General features: G+C 32.9%; 1 protein-coding gene across 6 annotated transcripts in view; it reads right to left on the bottom strand.

The window, feature by feature from the left end:
- The window catches only part of snu (ABC-type transporter snustorr), a 415,588-nt gene that overhangs the window by 224,294 nt on the left and 173,273 nt on the right, over positions 1-18,021 (bottom strand). The window contains exon 1 of one of the 6 annotated variants that reach the window (XM_072525838.1): positions 5,774-5,925. The exons of 2 other annotated variants lie outside the window; for them this stretch is intronic. The gene's annotated coding sequence lies outside the window, so the exon portion shown is untranslated. Of the gene's footprint in view, positions 1-5,657; positions 5,926-18,021 lie in introns of those variants that run through there. 3 more of the 6 variants (XM_072525842.1, XM_072525843.1, XM_072525840.1) reach the window with 3 other exon arrangements.

Raw genomic sequence — 18,021 nt, 5'->3', positions numbered from 1 at the left:
ACTACAAAAACGAAAGCAATCTGTTTCTCAAAGAGAAATCAAATCCAAACAAAAGAATTATATCTACACGAACAAAAACTAGATTATGTAGAAGAAATCCGATTCTTGGGTATGACGTTTGATAAAAAATTAACTTGGAAGACACATATTCAACAGCTGAAAAAATCCTGTCTACCTGGTATAAATTTACTACGATCCCTTGCCTTTAAAAACTGGGGTGCCGATTATTCAAGTTTAATACTTATTTACAAATCCATAATTCGATCAAAACTTGACTATGGAGCCATCGTCTACAACTCCTCCAAAAAAACACATTTGAAGTCACTGGATATTATCCAAAATAGATGTCTACGTATTTCTTTAGGTGCTCACTACACAAGTCCCATTCAAAGTCTTTATTGGGAAAGTGGAGAACTTACTCTTTCTTTCAGAAGACAATATCTAAGCCTAACATATGCAGCGGCAGTGTCATCAAACCGAAATAATCCAGTACTGCATAACGTTTTTGCTGATCGATTTACAAATAAATTCCAACAAACACATCAAATTGATCATCCTTTTTACTTTCGTATAAAATCATACTTATCCAAATTAAATTTTCAATTTCCAAAAACCTATGATACCTCTTCAATCCACAACCCAGCACCATGGACAATATCTATTCCTGATATCGACATCAGTCTAACAAGCCTAAGAAAATCAGAGATATCATCAACCGTCATTAAACAAAAGTTTTATACACTATTAAACAGATATGGCAATACCTACAACGTATACACCGATGCGTCAAAAAATGAAGACAGAGTTGGAGCAGCAATTTATTCGGAAGACTCCTCAGTTAGTTTCAAATTGCCATCAATTACAACCATCTTTTCGGCTGAATTATTTGCAATCCTAAAAGCACTATTGTTAATACAAAAGAAAAACAAAGAAAGATATATAATAATCACAGATTCTTTAAGTTCATTATCCTCACTGACTCAATTGTACTGTGACAACCCCCTTCTACTTCTTATTAAAAAAGAACTTAAAAACATTGCAAATAAGAACATCCAAGTTCACTTTTTATGGGTGCCTTCTCATATAGGAATTGAAGGTAACGAAGTTGTAGATAAACTGGCTAAGAACGCACCATCTAACCCGATGTCCGAAGAAAGTAATATATTGGTACAAAACGATTTAAAACCATACCTAAAACAAAAAATAATTCAAAAATGGCAAGAAACTTGGAACAACACTCCATCAAGGCTATACGAAGTCAACAAACATTCACATCTTTGGAAACCAAAAATAAAAGACAGGAGAGAGCAAGTGATACTTACCCGTCTCCGTATCGGCCATACACGACTTACTCATGACTATTTATTACAGCGGAAAAATAAACCAGTGTGTGAAGTGTGCAACAGTGTTTTAACGGTTAAACATTTTTTAATACAGTGTCCCAAATATAATAGTGAACGACTAAAATATAACATACCCAACTCCCTAAGAGATGCCCTAGAAGAAAATACAGACACCCGAAAAATATTTTCCTATCTTAAAGACTGCCAACTCCTTCAAAAGATCTAAAATGAACATTGTCACACACAAAGATATTATTATTATTATTATTGTAAACTAATGTATATTTTACTTATTGTATCTATATTGTATTAATCTAAATACGCTAATGACCCTGCGTGGTTGATGCGTTAATAAAATAAAAAAAAAAAAAAAAAAAATTCAAATAATTTTTAACTGTTTTTCATATATAAAAATATCATTGTTGGAAATTTAAAAAAAAAAAACTATATGGGGCGGGAGAGAGGCGTGATTTTTAGTATTGAAACATAAACTAAAAAAAATTGGCCAAGCCTATGAATTAACTTCATCTAACTGGGGTCTTAGTCAAATTAACTGAGAATTTGCATGAAAGAGAAATATAAAAATCAACATGAGAAAAAGTATAATAAGATTAGCCGTAATGTAGCAATAGTAGAGAATACCACAAAAATTTGAATAAATAAGAAGTTTTATAAACTTCGTTGTCAAAAAGATAGAAATTGGTTAAAAAATAACTGGTAGGCCTTATACTTCATGGTGAGATAGAAAAGCCAAAAATATTATTGTGAAGCTATTTTCTTGTTTTAGAGAAGGTTTTAAATTGTGTTTAGAAATAATATTCGTTTTAAAATCTTTCATAAATTTATTGGCTAATAATGGAGATAAACTAGAGCCCATGTCTAGACCAAAATTTTGTTTATACAATTCATTATTTAGTTGAAAATATCAGGACATAATACAAATAACTCCATTACAGCTGGTATAATGGTCTTGTTCTAATTGCCAATGTATCCTCATTCTGTAATTTTGTTTTGATTATATTTAAAGTCGTATTATGCTAAATGAGACTTAAAAATCATAATCATAAACATTGTCTTAAAAACATTACATATTTAGTTTATAATTAACAACCCTTAGGGTAGGAATGGCCTGGGAGACTTTGGACACAAGGAGAGAATGGACACGTTTAAATTCCACGGGAAAAATAAGTCCAGTAAAAACATAGTGTTAAAAATATTGAATATTTTGTATTTTTGGTAAGTATTATGTAATTTCAGATGGTATATATGTAACCTATGCTTCCAATATGAAAAGTATTTATAATTTTGTATTTTGCGAGGGTTTGATAAACACATATAGTTGAGATTATATCTCAGTAATCGTCTATTTCTGAACACGTTTCATTCTGTGGCGAAAAAATGTTTCTTGTGTATACAGAGTAGACAATGGACAGATGTCCATAGTCTCCCTATAAAATAATAAATATGGCTTCTTATTTTGTAGGATAGTCCGTTAAAATGCCAAACATTTACAACAAAAAAACTAATAGAGATTTTGACCTCTTCATCATGAAACAAGCAGTCGAGGCTGTATTAAAAAATAACTTGGGTATCCGGAGGAGCGCTAAGCACTATGGGGTGACTAAAAGCCGCTTGGCAAATTACGCCAAGAGCGCAAAATTAATTAGAATGGGACAAATGAACTTTAAACCAGATTTTCATAAATCACAAATTTTTACAAATGAGATGGAAACTTAATTAGAAAATTATTTGCTTAAATGTTCGTCAATGTTCTATGGTCTTACACCCAAATTAACTAGAAGTTTAGCCCATGAATACGCTGTTAGAAATGAAAAAAAAAATACCAGAAAAATGGGAACTAACAAAATTGGCATCAGAGTGTTGGTTTACAAATTTCATGCGACGACACCCACGGCTATCTGTAAGAAAACCAGAAGCAACTAGCTTAGCACATATGACTAGTTTTAACAGAAGAAATGTGACGATATTTCAGAACAAATTGGAAGATGTGGTTACTCGCTTTTTCTTTACACCGGTTTAAATTTAGATGTGGCAGGTAGGCACATAAAACGGTTCTCATCATATTAAATACGCAATTTTTTCAGACTGTCGTGACTACTGTCCAGCGTGTTCAAAAAGGTAGTAGGCAAAAAAGGTGAACATCAAATAGGAAAAGTAACATCCAGGGAAAGAGGGGAACTCATGACCCATGTTGATATTATTTGTGCAAATGGAAATGCTTTACCACCAGTTTGGATTTTTTACGCGGCGAAGATTGGATGCTGCCAGAATGATGAAGTCAGTTCCTAATGACGGACCTTTAGGTTTAGCGTATCCTAGCGGTTAGATGACACGTGAAAACTTCATTCAAATTTTAAAACCCTTTGTAAAAAATGTTAGATGTTCCCCAGAAAGTCGGGCTTTGCTTGTAATGGACAACCATGAGTCACATATATAAGTCGCCTTGGAGGCCGTGAAGTTTTGCAAAGCCAACGGCATCGTAATTCCTACGCTTCCCCTTTTTTTAATCAGACAGCAGATTCATTGAGGCTTTCTCATCCTGGACAAACCCTCAACATGTACGATCTACCTTTGATGTGTTTTCAGTCTTGGGACTGAAAGCCGCTAGTCCAGTTAATATAAAATCTGGATTTCGATTTTCAGGGATTGTTCTATTTGATAAAAATATATTTTCTGAAAAGGATTTTCTATCTTTATCTGTCACAGATCGTCCTATACCTGACAATATGGCTTCTGCATCTACAAGTTCAGTTTAAGATCAGGAAATTTCAGTTCCGCAAACACCACCTAAAAACAACTCATTACAAGACACAAATAATTTTATATCTCTAGAACTTTTTCAGCCCTATCCAAAAGCGCCTGCTAAAAAAATAAAATAGGAGGAATGAAAAGAGGCCGATGTATGATTGCAATCGAAACACCGGAGAAAAATCTACTTGAGGAAACTTTGAAGTGAAAAAATATAGTCGCAAATAAGAAAAAGAAAAAAGTGAAGTAGAAAATCCTACAGGAGGAATCAACGGACTCCGAGAGTGATGAAGTAGACTACAACGATAATTCGTCAGATGATAGTTTCGAATTAGAAGAAGAAAGTCTATATTTGGGAAAAAAACGTGCTAGAAATATTGTGGCAGTAGTTGATAATGTGGATCAAACATATTGTGAGGTCAGATTCTTAAAGAAAAATATACCATCAAATAGATTTAGTTTCACTTCTAAGCCTACAGCTACGGTGAGTGTTACTGACATTGCAGTAGTTCTACCCCCGCCAATTAAAGATAATAGAGCAAGATATGAGGGAATGATTTACTTTAATACAGATTTATCACAATACAATTTACATTAATTATTATTATTTTATCGATTTTGTAAGCGTTTCTGAATATACAATGTTTTAGTCTTTCTTAAAAATAAAGGTTGTTTAGTGAAATGCTTTGTCTATTATCTCCTTTGTGGTTGGCCATAGTCTCCTTTAGGGTAGGGAGACTATGGACAGAAACACCTCTACGAGTTCTACTCTCCCATAAGGACTGTAATCATTTTAACACAATGAAAACCTGCCTACACGTTAGTTAATATGTATTGTATTTGGTAAAATATAGTATACGCTTAAATTAATTTTCTAATCCTTATTTTAATAGTATATCTAAAATCTGTCCAAATGGGAGATTTCAGAATTTTTAAAAATGGAATCAATGGCATAACGGAGAAAATTTTTTTATAAAAGAAACTTAAAATTTCACGAAAAGTCCCCCAGGAAACCACAGTTTTCATATATTTTACTTTTCTTGATTTTATTTTTCAGTAATCTCAAAGGCATAAGGGATCAAATCGTGGACGAACTTAGTCGGAAATCTGATAGTATATATGTACAAACTGCTGTATGATAAATAACATAAATGTGTTAATAAATATTATCAATATATATATATATATATATATATATATATATATATATATATATATATATATACATATATATATATATATATATATATATATATATATATATATATATATATCTATATATATATAAATATATTGAATAAAATATTAAAATTATATTTAAAAAAAACAACAATATTTAAAGGACCCTTTTTAAAAATAAAGTATTTTGTTTCTTTCATTTGCTTTTGTTTCCGAACGCCACATGAAAATATTATATTATTTAAATATATGTATAATCAGATAATTAATTTATTGTAATTTTCAAGTCTTCTGCGCACACCATCCTTGTAACAATAACATCGATAAAACAATAAAATTTAAAGAACAAACGAATGTCACCCAAACCTTAAGTAATCCTCTGGTATTCTGCCTTAATCAAATAAAATCCAACCACTTGTATGCATCACTTGCACTTTTCAATATAATTACTAAGAAATTTGCATAATATCGTCAAACTATACCTTGATATCGTACGACGCGCAAAACAATAGACCAACTTTCATTCGACTCGCGCACAACACACTTATTTTGACTCTTCAAGTGGTCACTCAAGAAGCTTAAAAACGGACTGGCTGGTGAGGAGTTGCAATATTTGGTGCTACCCGAGTTTATTTTCCCCCGCCATGAATTCTACCTTTGAGATGCGAGGTCGATGATTTTTTTTTATTTTTGTTGGTTGGATTCCATATTACAGGTATGCTTATTCCTTAATTGTAAAGAGTGACAGTGAATCTGCAAATCTTATGTATTTTAGTTCTTTTTAATTGACTTTTTTGCGTAGTTTTAGTGTACTTTAAATCAAGTTGCCAATAATGTTTTGCTATAATTTAGTTTTCAGTGTCTTAAACGTATATCTCTTGTTTTCAGTTGCTTTTCCTCAATTATTGTTGGCTTTTACTCTCATAGTTTCTCTGATGGTATTATATAGTGCCTATTTTGTGCCTGTCACAGCAAGACGTACCCGCTAGTCGTAAAACCATATATGTTATGACACCTGCCTATTGACTGAATGTAGTGATCCTAATGTATCCAATAAATATTTATCCTATTATAGGAATATTCTATATTCATTTTTTTGTAAATATTGTAAAACTTCTCCAAATCTTGTAAAACCTGAGAATATTAAAGAACCGCTCGGATTGTGATGACTTTTGCAAGTAAACTTAACTTATCTTCCTGTTCAAAAATTATCTGATTAAAATTTGTGGTTAAATAAAGAATTCTTTATCATATGGGAATGCTTTTTATAATATCTAATTATTTTTCAACTCTTAAAAACCACCATTTAAGACAAAATTTACAAACGAAATTATCTAATACATAATCCACTTTTTATAGTGAATTGAAATCAATTTAATATTCATAGTTTTATTTCGTAACTATTTATTATTTTCAACCCTTATAAACTACCACCAACACTGAAACACTTATAAAAAAAATTCGATACTTCAAACTCTTAAGTGGTCCATTTATATTAGTGTTACGATAAATATGACTCATATTTAACCTGTAAACATGTTATTATTCTGACAAGAATTTTCTCGTAGATTCTCGACCCGCTAGAAACCTGTCTGGCGCTCTCTTTTGTTCGAGAAAGGTCAACACAGGTCGCCGAGGGGATTCCAGAACAACGGATATTTAATATATTATATAGATATATATATATATATATATATATATATATATATATATATATATATATATATATATACTAACAACAAAGTTTATTAGGGTTGCAGTCAGAAAATTGGCCGGGATGTTAATGAAACACTCTTATGACTTTTTGTCTAGCTTTCGGAATGGTTTTATTCCTTTTTCAAGACACTGTAATAAGAAAAAGTGTAAATATTTATAAAATATCACAAATCTTCAGGGCAACTTACTAGTCGTTGAGATTATTTATAAAAGCTTAGACACTCAACATTAATAACACACACATAAAATATAAAATAGTGGACAAAATACATTTTAAAATTCTTTAAAATTTAGGTAAAAATAGTGAAAATTTTGTTGTCATCTTTTACTGGTGTGTTTTAACTCTGGCACATAGAGAACAAAATCTATGTGATATCAACAAATTAATTTTAACTTTTAGAAATCGCCATTTTACAGCTCTTTTTGTTTAAAAGATAAAGTTTTGTAATTTTACCTTAATAATTAAGCTTTTCAATGGTAAGCAAAAACTGGAAAAAAATAGCATTTTTTACACTAAGTTGTTAATAATTATAAATAGACGCCGAAATTTATGCGGAAATCATAATGGTTTTCTTTATACAGGGTGAGTCATGAGGAACTTTACATACTTCTACCATATGTAGAGTCCCTCAGGAAGCATATCATGTGGCCACTAAAAAATGTCAACTCCTCTTCTTTATTAATTAACAGGGTGATTTGTGTAATTTACCATTTATTTCATTTTACTGTAGTGTTTGTACGGCTCATTTGATTTTTTTAATTTTTGCATGATACAGTACACTACTATCAAGCATTCGACTGGTATTAGCTAAACTAAAAAATTCCAGGACTGGCTTTGGAAAAATTAATTTAGGGATTCGTATTAAATATTACACCCTGTATATATTTTTTTTAAAATGCAATAAGTGATTTTCAAACTACATAAATAGCCAATGAAAACGACATATGCGACAATATTGTCGCACTTTTATTAAATTTTTAGTGAACGATCAAATCTTACCAAAAATAGAACAACCATAATGAAGTATCAAATTATAAGGTAATTAATTTAAACAAATGTTATAAATTTCAAACATTTTAATTGAAATGATAAACCGAGTCACTGCACAACAAAAAACACTAACTACTAACAATAACGAAGAACAATTAAAAAAAAACTAAAAATATGTACATAGTCATGATAAACCCATAAATTAGAACTGGAAAAGATACAATAATGGTAACAAAATAAAAATAATTCAAAATAGATTTTCGAAATGGAACCCTGCAGCCTGTACACATTTTTGTTGCCGAATTGTTAATTGACGTATTGAATTACGGATACTCTGGGGATCGTTTCTAATAGTATTACAACAATGTATAATTCTATCAATTAATTGTTGTCGGTTATTAATATTCATTGCGTAAACTAGTTGCTTCAATCGTCCCCAAATATGGTAATCAACGGGATTGAAATCAGGGGATCTTGAAGGCCACGAAATAGGACCTGCACGTCCTATCCACCTGTTGCCATAAACATTATTGAGATGTTGTCTCACTGCCAGTAAAAAGTGTGGGGGTGCCCCATCATGCTGAAAATACATCCCTCGGATAGCAACGTTCGCGTTGGCAAGCAAATTCGGCAAAATATTTTGTAGAAAGTTCAAATAGACCTGCCCTGTTAAAGGACCATCAAAAAAGTGAGGACCTACTAATTGGTTATTTATGACACCAATCCACACGTTAACCGAAAACCTTAACTGAGAACGACGTTCTCGAATAGCATGGGGATTTTCTTCTGCCCACACATGTGAATTTCGTGAATTATTTATCCCATCTCTGGTAAATTGGGCTTCATCTGTAAATAGTGTCCTATATAGCGTTGGTCGATTATTGTTAATCCATCTACAAAATTCCAACCTATCGATCTCATCTCCAGCATGTAGTCGCTGAACCATTTGAATCTCCTGCGATATTCTCTACTAGCAGCCCTACCATTCCCATTACATAATCCATAAACAAATATTATGTCTGCATATTCTGTGGTCGAAAACTGATGTGGCATTTTGAACGAAAGTAACAAAAGCTCTACCAAAACTAACACAATGTACTTAACGTAGATATGACAGAAGAAATATGTATTCTTGTACACATAAATAACAATTGATAATGACAATAATGACAATGGCTATAAAATATCAAGAAACGTCAAACGGTTAACGCCAACCTTCATTTTAAACTTTTTTAGATTTATTTTTATTTAGTACAGTTGATGCAATGTATTATTATTTGACATAAAATTTTAATCATTTACAATCAACAAAAACTAACACATACAAGAGGTTTGACTTTTTATCGAAAATAATGCCCCAATACGATCTATGAGTAAAAATTTAAAATTTAAAAACAATTGATTCTATCATAGAGATAATACAAAGTGACAGTAAAGATGTTAATTTTCTACGTATTAGATTATGTTGTAGGAACTCATTTTAAATAAAATGTTTGAAATTTATAACATTTGTTTAAATTAATACCTTATAATTTGATACTTCATTATGGTTGTTCTATTTTTGGTAAGATTTGATCGTTCACTAAAAATTTAATAAAAGTGCGACAACATTGTCGCATATGTCGTTTTCATTGGCTATTTATGTAGTTTAAAAATCACTTATTGCATTTAAAAAAAAATGTATACAGGGTGTAATATTTAATACGAATCCCTAAATTAATTTTTCCAAAGCCAGTCCTGGAATTTTTTAGTTTAGCTAATACCTGCCGAATGCTTGATAGTAGTGTACTGTATCATGCAAAAATTAAAAAAATCAAATGAGCCGTATAAACACTACAGTAAAATGAAATAAATGGTCAATTACACAAATCACCCTGTTAATTAATAAAGAAGAGGAGTTGACATTTTTTAGTGGCCACATGATATGCTCCCTGAGGGACTCTACATATGGTAGAAGTATGTAAAGTTCCTCATGACTCACCCTGTATAAGCCTATAATAACTAAAAAAATTGTCGAATATCTGGATTAGTCACGTTCCCGAACAGGGTCTCTTTTTTGCTTATTTCCCTGTACTACTACTAGGATCACGGTAATTTACCAATGCATATAAATATAAACAGTGTTTAGTATAAGAGTATAAGTTTGTATTTTGCTACCCCGAAATAGTTGAAATTGGAGATATTTATACCGTCCGAAAAAATTTACAGAAAAACGTAAATGCTTCTCTTACTATGGCTTCTTTAATTTCAAAGGTATTTAATTGATCCATAGCTTATATTTAAGGAAATTTTAAGGAATACAAGATCTTAGAAGGACTACAACTTTTTTTAAGTCTGATTTTTAAACCATGCGATATAAAGGATTTAAAAAGGAACTTCTCACACTTATGTTCAAACTTGAAACATCAACACCTCAATTAGTTTTTGTCGTATAAAAGAAAAAAACTGAAACATTTTTAGTAAAAAAATGCTGCATTTTTGTATTCGTTTATAATTTTGAAAAAATTGAAAACTTTTATCCAATTTCAAAAATTTAAGTTTAAAGTTTTTTTCAAATCTAGGCCTTTTAAACGGGTTAATATTTTAGGACACGTTGTTGATATAAATATCAATAAAGTTAGTTCTGCGTGGAATACGATTAATTTTCATTTCTGTGAAACAGTTATTAATTTAACTTCTTTGTTTTTTAATAATATAATCGTTTTGTCTTTTTAATATCTCGAGTGTTTTCCATCCGAATCACTTTTATCTTAACTTATTTTAAAGCTTACTTTAAATACTTTTAAAAACATTTTCTAGGCATTTTTTTAAAATGCTCTTTTTTACGTTATTTGATGAAATAAGTTTCGATTGCAGGTTAATTAAAATAAACCCTTACCTTTATCAGGTTGTAACCCAGGTTATGTAGCCGCAGAAAAATTTAAATTAAAAAAAAACATGTGATTTCCTATTTTAAAAGGTTTCTTTTCGATTTGTATGACTTTTTGACTAAAATTTACTGTGTTGTAGTTTTATTTTTAAAAAACCATCCAAAAACCTAAATTATAGAATGACAATTAACGATATTCCAGATTAATTACAGAAGAACCCAATGCCGTCTGATAGAAAAAAAGAAGAAAGCCCATAAACATATATTGTAGAAACCACTCATGAAATAAAATTGTTTGTTTCCTTGATTTAAAAAATTGTAAAAAAACATTGAGACTCGTCAACTTTTAAATATAAATCAATAAAATGTATCACTTTCATTGACTATAAAATTTTTATTATTAAAGCCCAATCTTCAAATCATATAACCTGAAATTTTGGTTTTGAGTTTTGGCAACAAATGTAAGGCATTTAAAATATGCGTAAACACGCTTAATTTAAATTTTCACATTACAAACGATGTAAAACGTTTATAACATGTACGTTTTTAGAAATAACATAACTTTAACTACAAATTCCACCTAATACCGTATTCGTGAAAACATTTCCCGTGATGTGCGATCGTTTGTGATGTGAATTTTTAAATTCAGCGTTTTTTTGGGCAAATGACTCATATTTGTTGCGAAAACTTAAAATCTAAATTTCATGTCATAGGTTTTGAAAATTAGGCTCCAGCAATGAAAATTTCATAACGATCGGTCAACGATAGAGATAAATTTTATTAATCTCATGAGAATCGTAAAAAATGGCAAAAATTGGGAAACTTTTATTTATTTAACAGCTTTATACGAAAGCTGCACTCTTTCCCTTTAAAATACATTTTAATTTTTGTTAATATAATAGTTGTTTGCCATTGACTGCGTTATTTGCGTAGATACTTTTTATAAGATTATCTTTTTTGATAGTTTTTTGTTATCTGAGGTATAATTTTGACAAAAGTGGCGTTTTACAAGTTTTTTTATGCGACAAACTGTTATAAAGAATAATTTGTGCATAATTTGTGAAAGGTGGAAATTAATAAAGTTTAGTCTATTAAAGCATAACTTAAGGCAGGTTTACACGTATCCAGTAACTAGCACCAGTCGCACTGGCACGACAGCGCTGGCATAGTAGTGGCATCATGTAAACAGTTTTTGAGCCAGTCTAAGACTGACAGCGCTGTCTCAAATAAAGAGCTAGTCTATTTTTCATGATAAAGGTCCTCGTTTGCGTCCCCTCTAACCTTGGACACGTGTAAATATATTGTTCCAGTCGCTGGCGTACCTGTAAGGAGTACAACAAACGACTGACTTCGCCAAGTAGGAACTGGCGTGCCAGTGAGACTGGAGCCAGCTACTGGATACGTGTAAACTTGCCTAACCAGAGCTGTCTTGCCAGTGAGACTGACATCAGCTAATGGATACATATAAACGTGCCTTTATTTATCCAAGCAAACGGTTTTACTTTAATAACAAACGAAGACGTGTGCTTGGCTTACCACTGCCCAATTTACAACTAAAAGCTGACTAGCTCGTGATCATAATTAGAAATCTGAAACAACTAAAACTATCTAACGAGACGCATTTAGTGATTTGAAAACTGATAGGAAATTTAACACACGACACGATATTTAAAGGAAAATTTAAGGATGAGAAATTTCTCATTCCGAGAGTTCCGATGATACCAACCGATATGCTATTCGAATTTAAACGAATTTAATATCCGATTAGTTTCGCATTCGCACGATAAATAAATGACAAGGCCAAGACTTGACTGTCTAAATGTGCACTAATTATAGAAAAAAAATTGTTTCTCTCATGGCCAATTGAAAGTAGTATATTGACGTGCAGGCAAACCATCCACTTTGTTTATTCTCGTACCTGGGAACATAACATAAAGTATGGTATATTGTATTTCACAAAGCCTTTTAAGAAAAATAATCAATTTTTTTAGAATTAGCACCCTTTCTAAACGGTGACTAAACTTAAATAATTTAATCTTGTAACATTTTTTTTTTACAATGAAAATAGTAAATAATTGTTATCTCTTTACCCCTGTTTCCGACACGCCTATGGCCATATCCGCAAATAGATATGCGAGTGGGCTCGCTCACCCTTAGCAAATTTTATTGGAACATACCGACTATCACGGAGTTCTCAAAGTACGGATGGCCGTACTCATCAAAAGAGGCCGAAGTAGAATATTTTATGGTAGAGATTTATTAACCTTTTTTGATTCCAGGCGGGTCCTTTTTGATAACTTTGGTAAACACAGTTGTAAAAGCTCTTTACAGTATCTTTCGGAAAGAACCTAATTTAAAAGGTTCTATCTTTTCTCACAGTTTCCAACTACAAGAGTCCCGTTACTTACCTAGAACCGTTCTATGTTCGGGTATCTTCCTAGAGATGGAAACAGCCTGGCGTTCTTTTAGGCAAGTTGTCATTTTTGATATGGGGATGGGGATATTTCATTTTTTTTTTTTGGAAGTTTGTTCAATTTTGAGAGGAAGAAAGGGAACTCTGGGCAAAACAGTCTTTGAGTAAAGACGCTTGCTTATCTTACCGTTCTCTGTGAATTTTTTCTTTAAGTGTGTATACACTTAAATCTTTGAAATATCTTAATCTAATACCATATTAGGTTAAATATTGTTATAAAGTACCTTCATTTTGATTAACTTCAGTGATTGATACTAGTGAAGTATAGTAGAATCAGTGAAATAGTGCAGCAGTCACCGAGATTTATTGTAAGTTATCGTAATCATATTACCTTCAATTATCTGGGCGAATAATATATTGTAATCATATTATTCAATCCTGGACGAATCTGCGTCAACCATTTCTTCACCTGTAGTTAAGGTTAACTACCGATTTATCATTTCAATTAAAAGAACATTTAATTCTTTCATACGAACTTTCAATCAGTTATTAAGAACTTCTCATAAATATTAATTACGAATATTCAATATTCAGTAAGAACAGTTAATTAAACTAAAAAAAGTGCGAGACAGACCTTTAATTTACAACCAAGTGCGGGTTGGTTTCATTTTTATACTACAGAATTCTTTTAATCTGTTTGTACTCTTTTGAATTTAAATTGAATTAATTTTGTTTTATTTGCTATAATTGCTATCCACTTTTAAATTTACTGTACCCATTATCTCGAGATAAGCCCATAAACAGTGAGAGATTTCTTCAGCTTTAGTTGAATTTTTTAAAATGCTACCAGGCTCTCTTCGCTGATAATTTAATTTGTGCATGATTTTATTGTATTGTATCTGTTCTTCTTCTTCTCGTGCCACTCCTAACGGAGATTGGAAATCATCATGGCCACTGCGACTTTGTTAGCAGCGCGCCTAAAAAGTTCAATCGAACTACACCCGAACCATTCACGTAGATTACGAAGCCACGATATTTTTCTTCTTCCCACACTTCTTTTGCCCTTAATTTTGCCCTGCATGATATTTCTTAAAAGTTCGTACTTTTCACCTCTCACAATGTGCCCCAAGTATTCCATCTTTCTAGTTTTTATCTCATTTAGAATTTCGCATCTTTTGTCTAAAGTTTGGAGTACTTGCGTGTTAGTGACGCGGTCCATCCATGATATTCTGAGAATGCGCCTATAGCACCACATCTCGAAAGCTTCGATGTTTTTTGTGGTCAACTGTTTTAGTGTCCAAGCCTCTACTCCATACAACAGGGTAGAAAAGACATAACACCGCAGCATTCGTATTCGTAACTTTATGTTGATATCACGATTGCAAAAGAGTTTGCGCATTCTATTAAAGACTGATCTAGCGATTTCTATTCTACATCTAATCTCTTTTGTTTGATCAGTATCGTCTGTGATCCAAGCACCTAGATATTTATAACAGGACACACGCTCAATCGTTGTATTGTCTATTACAAGATTAGCTCTGATGTTCTTGGATTTCGTGATTACCATAAATTTAGTTTTTTTCAAATTAATTTTCAAGCCGTAACTGTTACAATATATATTGAGACTTTGAACGAGATGTTGTAGTTCTACTAGCGTTCCCGTTAGGAGAACCGTATCGTCAGCATACCTTATATTGTTGATCGTCTCACCATTTATTATCAGTCCAAGATCTTCTTCCTCGAGTGCTTGTTCACAAATAGCTTCACTATACAGATTAAACAAAAGTGGCGACAAGATGCATCCCTGCCGGACTCCTCGACGGATTTGAATTTCTTCTGTTAGCCTACCCTCAACCTTCACATTTGCTGTTTGATTCCAATATAGGTTGCATATAATTCGAATATCTCGGCTGTCTATATTTTTCTTTATTAGAATTTGTCTTAGTGGTTCATGTTGTACTTTGTCAAAGGCCTTTTCGAAATCAATAATTGTATCTGTAAAGGTAGCTTATCTGGGAATCACAGGGGCAATGTCAACATGTCCCACTGCAGCTCTAGAGGCGATGCTGAACCTTCCTCCCTTGCAGTTCTGCATAAGAAGGGAGGCAGTAACTACCGCCTTAAAACTGCGACAGACACAAATAATGAAACCTGGAGATCTAGTTGGCCACCTGAAAATCTTAGAAGAAATTCCATTGGATTCTAAGGACATGCCGACAGATGCTATGCCAGTCAAATTCGACTTTGAAACACCTTTTGAAGTGGTCATAAAAAACCACCAAATGGGTGAAGAAATTGAACCAAAAGTGGAAGAAGGTTCACTCGTATGGTATACGGATGGATCTAAGATAGATGAAAGGGCAGGAGTGAGAGTTACTGGGCCCAATTTCAGGCTATCTAAATCTCTTGGAAACGCCCTAACTATCTTCCAGGCAGAAATACATGCTATAGACATAAGTGTCCAAGAATGTCTCAACCGAGACACCCGTAGGGCAAAAGTCCTTATTTTATCAGACAGCCAAGCCGCCTTAAAGGCTCTAAAGTCATTTACATGTGAGTCGAAGTTGGTTTGGGACTGTAAACAATCTCTCAAGAAGCTGGCGGAACGCAACAATGTAACTGTGATGTGGGTGCCAGGTCACAAGGGAATTGCAGGAAATAAGGAAGCTGACAGCCTCGCAAAAGATGGAGCTAATACCCCATTCCAGGGTCCGAAACCCTTCTGTGGACTATCGAAAAGCCACATCAGAGAGGAACTCCGTACCTGGGAACTCAATCAACAAAGATCATATTGGTCTAACACACCACGACAAAGGCAAGCAAAAAGGCTCATAAAAGTGTCGCCTACTGCAACAAACCGCCTTCTCGAAATGAGTAAAAAAGATATCAAAATGGTCACTGGCCTTCTCACTGGTCACTGCCCTCTGAGATATCATCTCAAGAAGATGGGCAAATCAGATAGTGAGAACTGTCGTTTCTGTCACAATGAAAAAGAAACGACAGAACATATACTATGCAACTGCGTAGCACTGTTCTGCAAAAGACTAAAATTCCTAGGAGAGGTCAGTCTGGCGTCCTCTGACATAGGAAACAAGTCACCTAGGAAGCTAATCAACTTCATCAGAAGTATTGGCATTCTAGAGTTTAACTAGATTAAGGTATGCACAAAAGATCTCTATAGGTCGAAGTGCGGTGAGGCCGCATGGCCTTAACGACCTCACATAATCGAATCTAATCTGTAAAGGTATTTCTTGATCATAATACTGTTTATTTCCATATGTATACAACCTATTATTAATTGATGGTGCATTTTTTCTACTTGTGTTTACCTTCAGCCGCCTATTTAATTATGTTGTTGAATATATTGTTTTGTTTTATCCATGAATTTTATTTCTCGACTATTAATAAGTTTCCTGATGAAATAATACCTCTAAATATTTGCTTATTACATTAAATTATTATTATACCTTCGACCAGGAGAAAGATCAGGCTGATTAAGTTTCGTAGGTAAGTAGGTGGACGGAGTCCTTCTTCTTCTTCTTAACATGCCATACACCAAAGTGCGTAGGCGACTATCTCATTACTAGAATTCTGTTCTTGGCGGCGTGACACAGCTCGCCTGTATTGTGTATTCCTGTCCATTCTTTAATATTCCTTAACCAGGATAATTGTTTGCGGCCGGCTCCTCTCCTACCTTCGATCTTCCCTTGTAGGATTAACCCTGGTATTTCATATTTTGCTCCTCTCAATATGTGCCCAAGGTAACCAATCTTGCAATTTTTAATTAATTCAAAGAGTTCTCTTTCCACGCCGGCTCTCTTAAAGACGTCATCGTTTCGAACTCTATCCACTCAAGGTATGCGCATCATTGTTCTCAATGACCACATTTCAAATTCTTCAAGTTTGTTGATAGATGTTTTTTTCAAAGTCCACGTTTCCATGCCATAAAGCAAGATGGACCATATGTAGCACTTGACCATTCTGTAGCGTATTTCGAAATTTAGGTTTTGATTACATAGGAGCGGTCTGAATTTCACAAAAGCTTGTCTTGCCATTTGTATTCGGGTTTTATCTCTTGTTGTGGATCCGATTGGTCATTGATTGTGGTGCCAAGGTATTTAAAAGTTTTCACGCGTTTTATGCGATCGTCACCTACGCATATTAGGTAAGTAGGTGGACGGAGTCCACCTAACATATTTATTATTTGTTTATGTAGTGTGTTGACAAAATTTATTTAATAATTAACTGTTGATATTTTTCCCTGGATTTGATCTCAGAACCAAAATCTCTTTCCTTATCACTTTTTGTTTCTAAGGTTTCTTAATTTTCCCCTTGAACCCCAAAAAGTTAAGTGGCGCCCTTTTTCTATCTTATGTTATCTTTGGTAATTTTACCCATCTTTTGTTTATTTCTGTATCTTTTCTAATATATCTTATCCTATCCTATCTTTACTTATTTCGTCCGTGGGACCCATCCCCGGTTCCAAAAGCTAGTTTAGAACCCACGACTCGCCCTCCACCAACCATCTGGCTGTCGTCCGCAGTGTCTCCATTGGTGACCTTTCTAGCACCATTAAAAAAGGTTTCCGAGGTTACAATCTTAATATAAAAAAGGTAATAGAATTCAGCTAATAATTTAACAGAACATTTATTAGTTCTAAGGCGGTACGAAGTTCGTCGGGTTAATTAGTATATTAAAATATATTTGAAATTAACATTTTTTCTATTTAAGATGAGTTACA

Source organism: Diabrotica undecimpunctata, chromosome 3, assembly GCF_040954645.1.
Source record: "Diabrotica undecimpunctata isolate CICGRU chromosome 3, icDiaUnde3, whole genome shotgun sequence".
NCBI lineage: Eukaryota > Metazoa > Arthropoda > Insecta > Coleoptera > Chrysomelidae > Diabrotica > Diabrotica undecimpunctata.
This window is presented reverse-complemented; position numbering and strand designations above follow the sequence as displayed.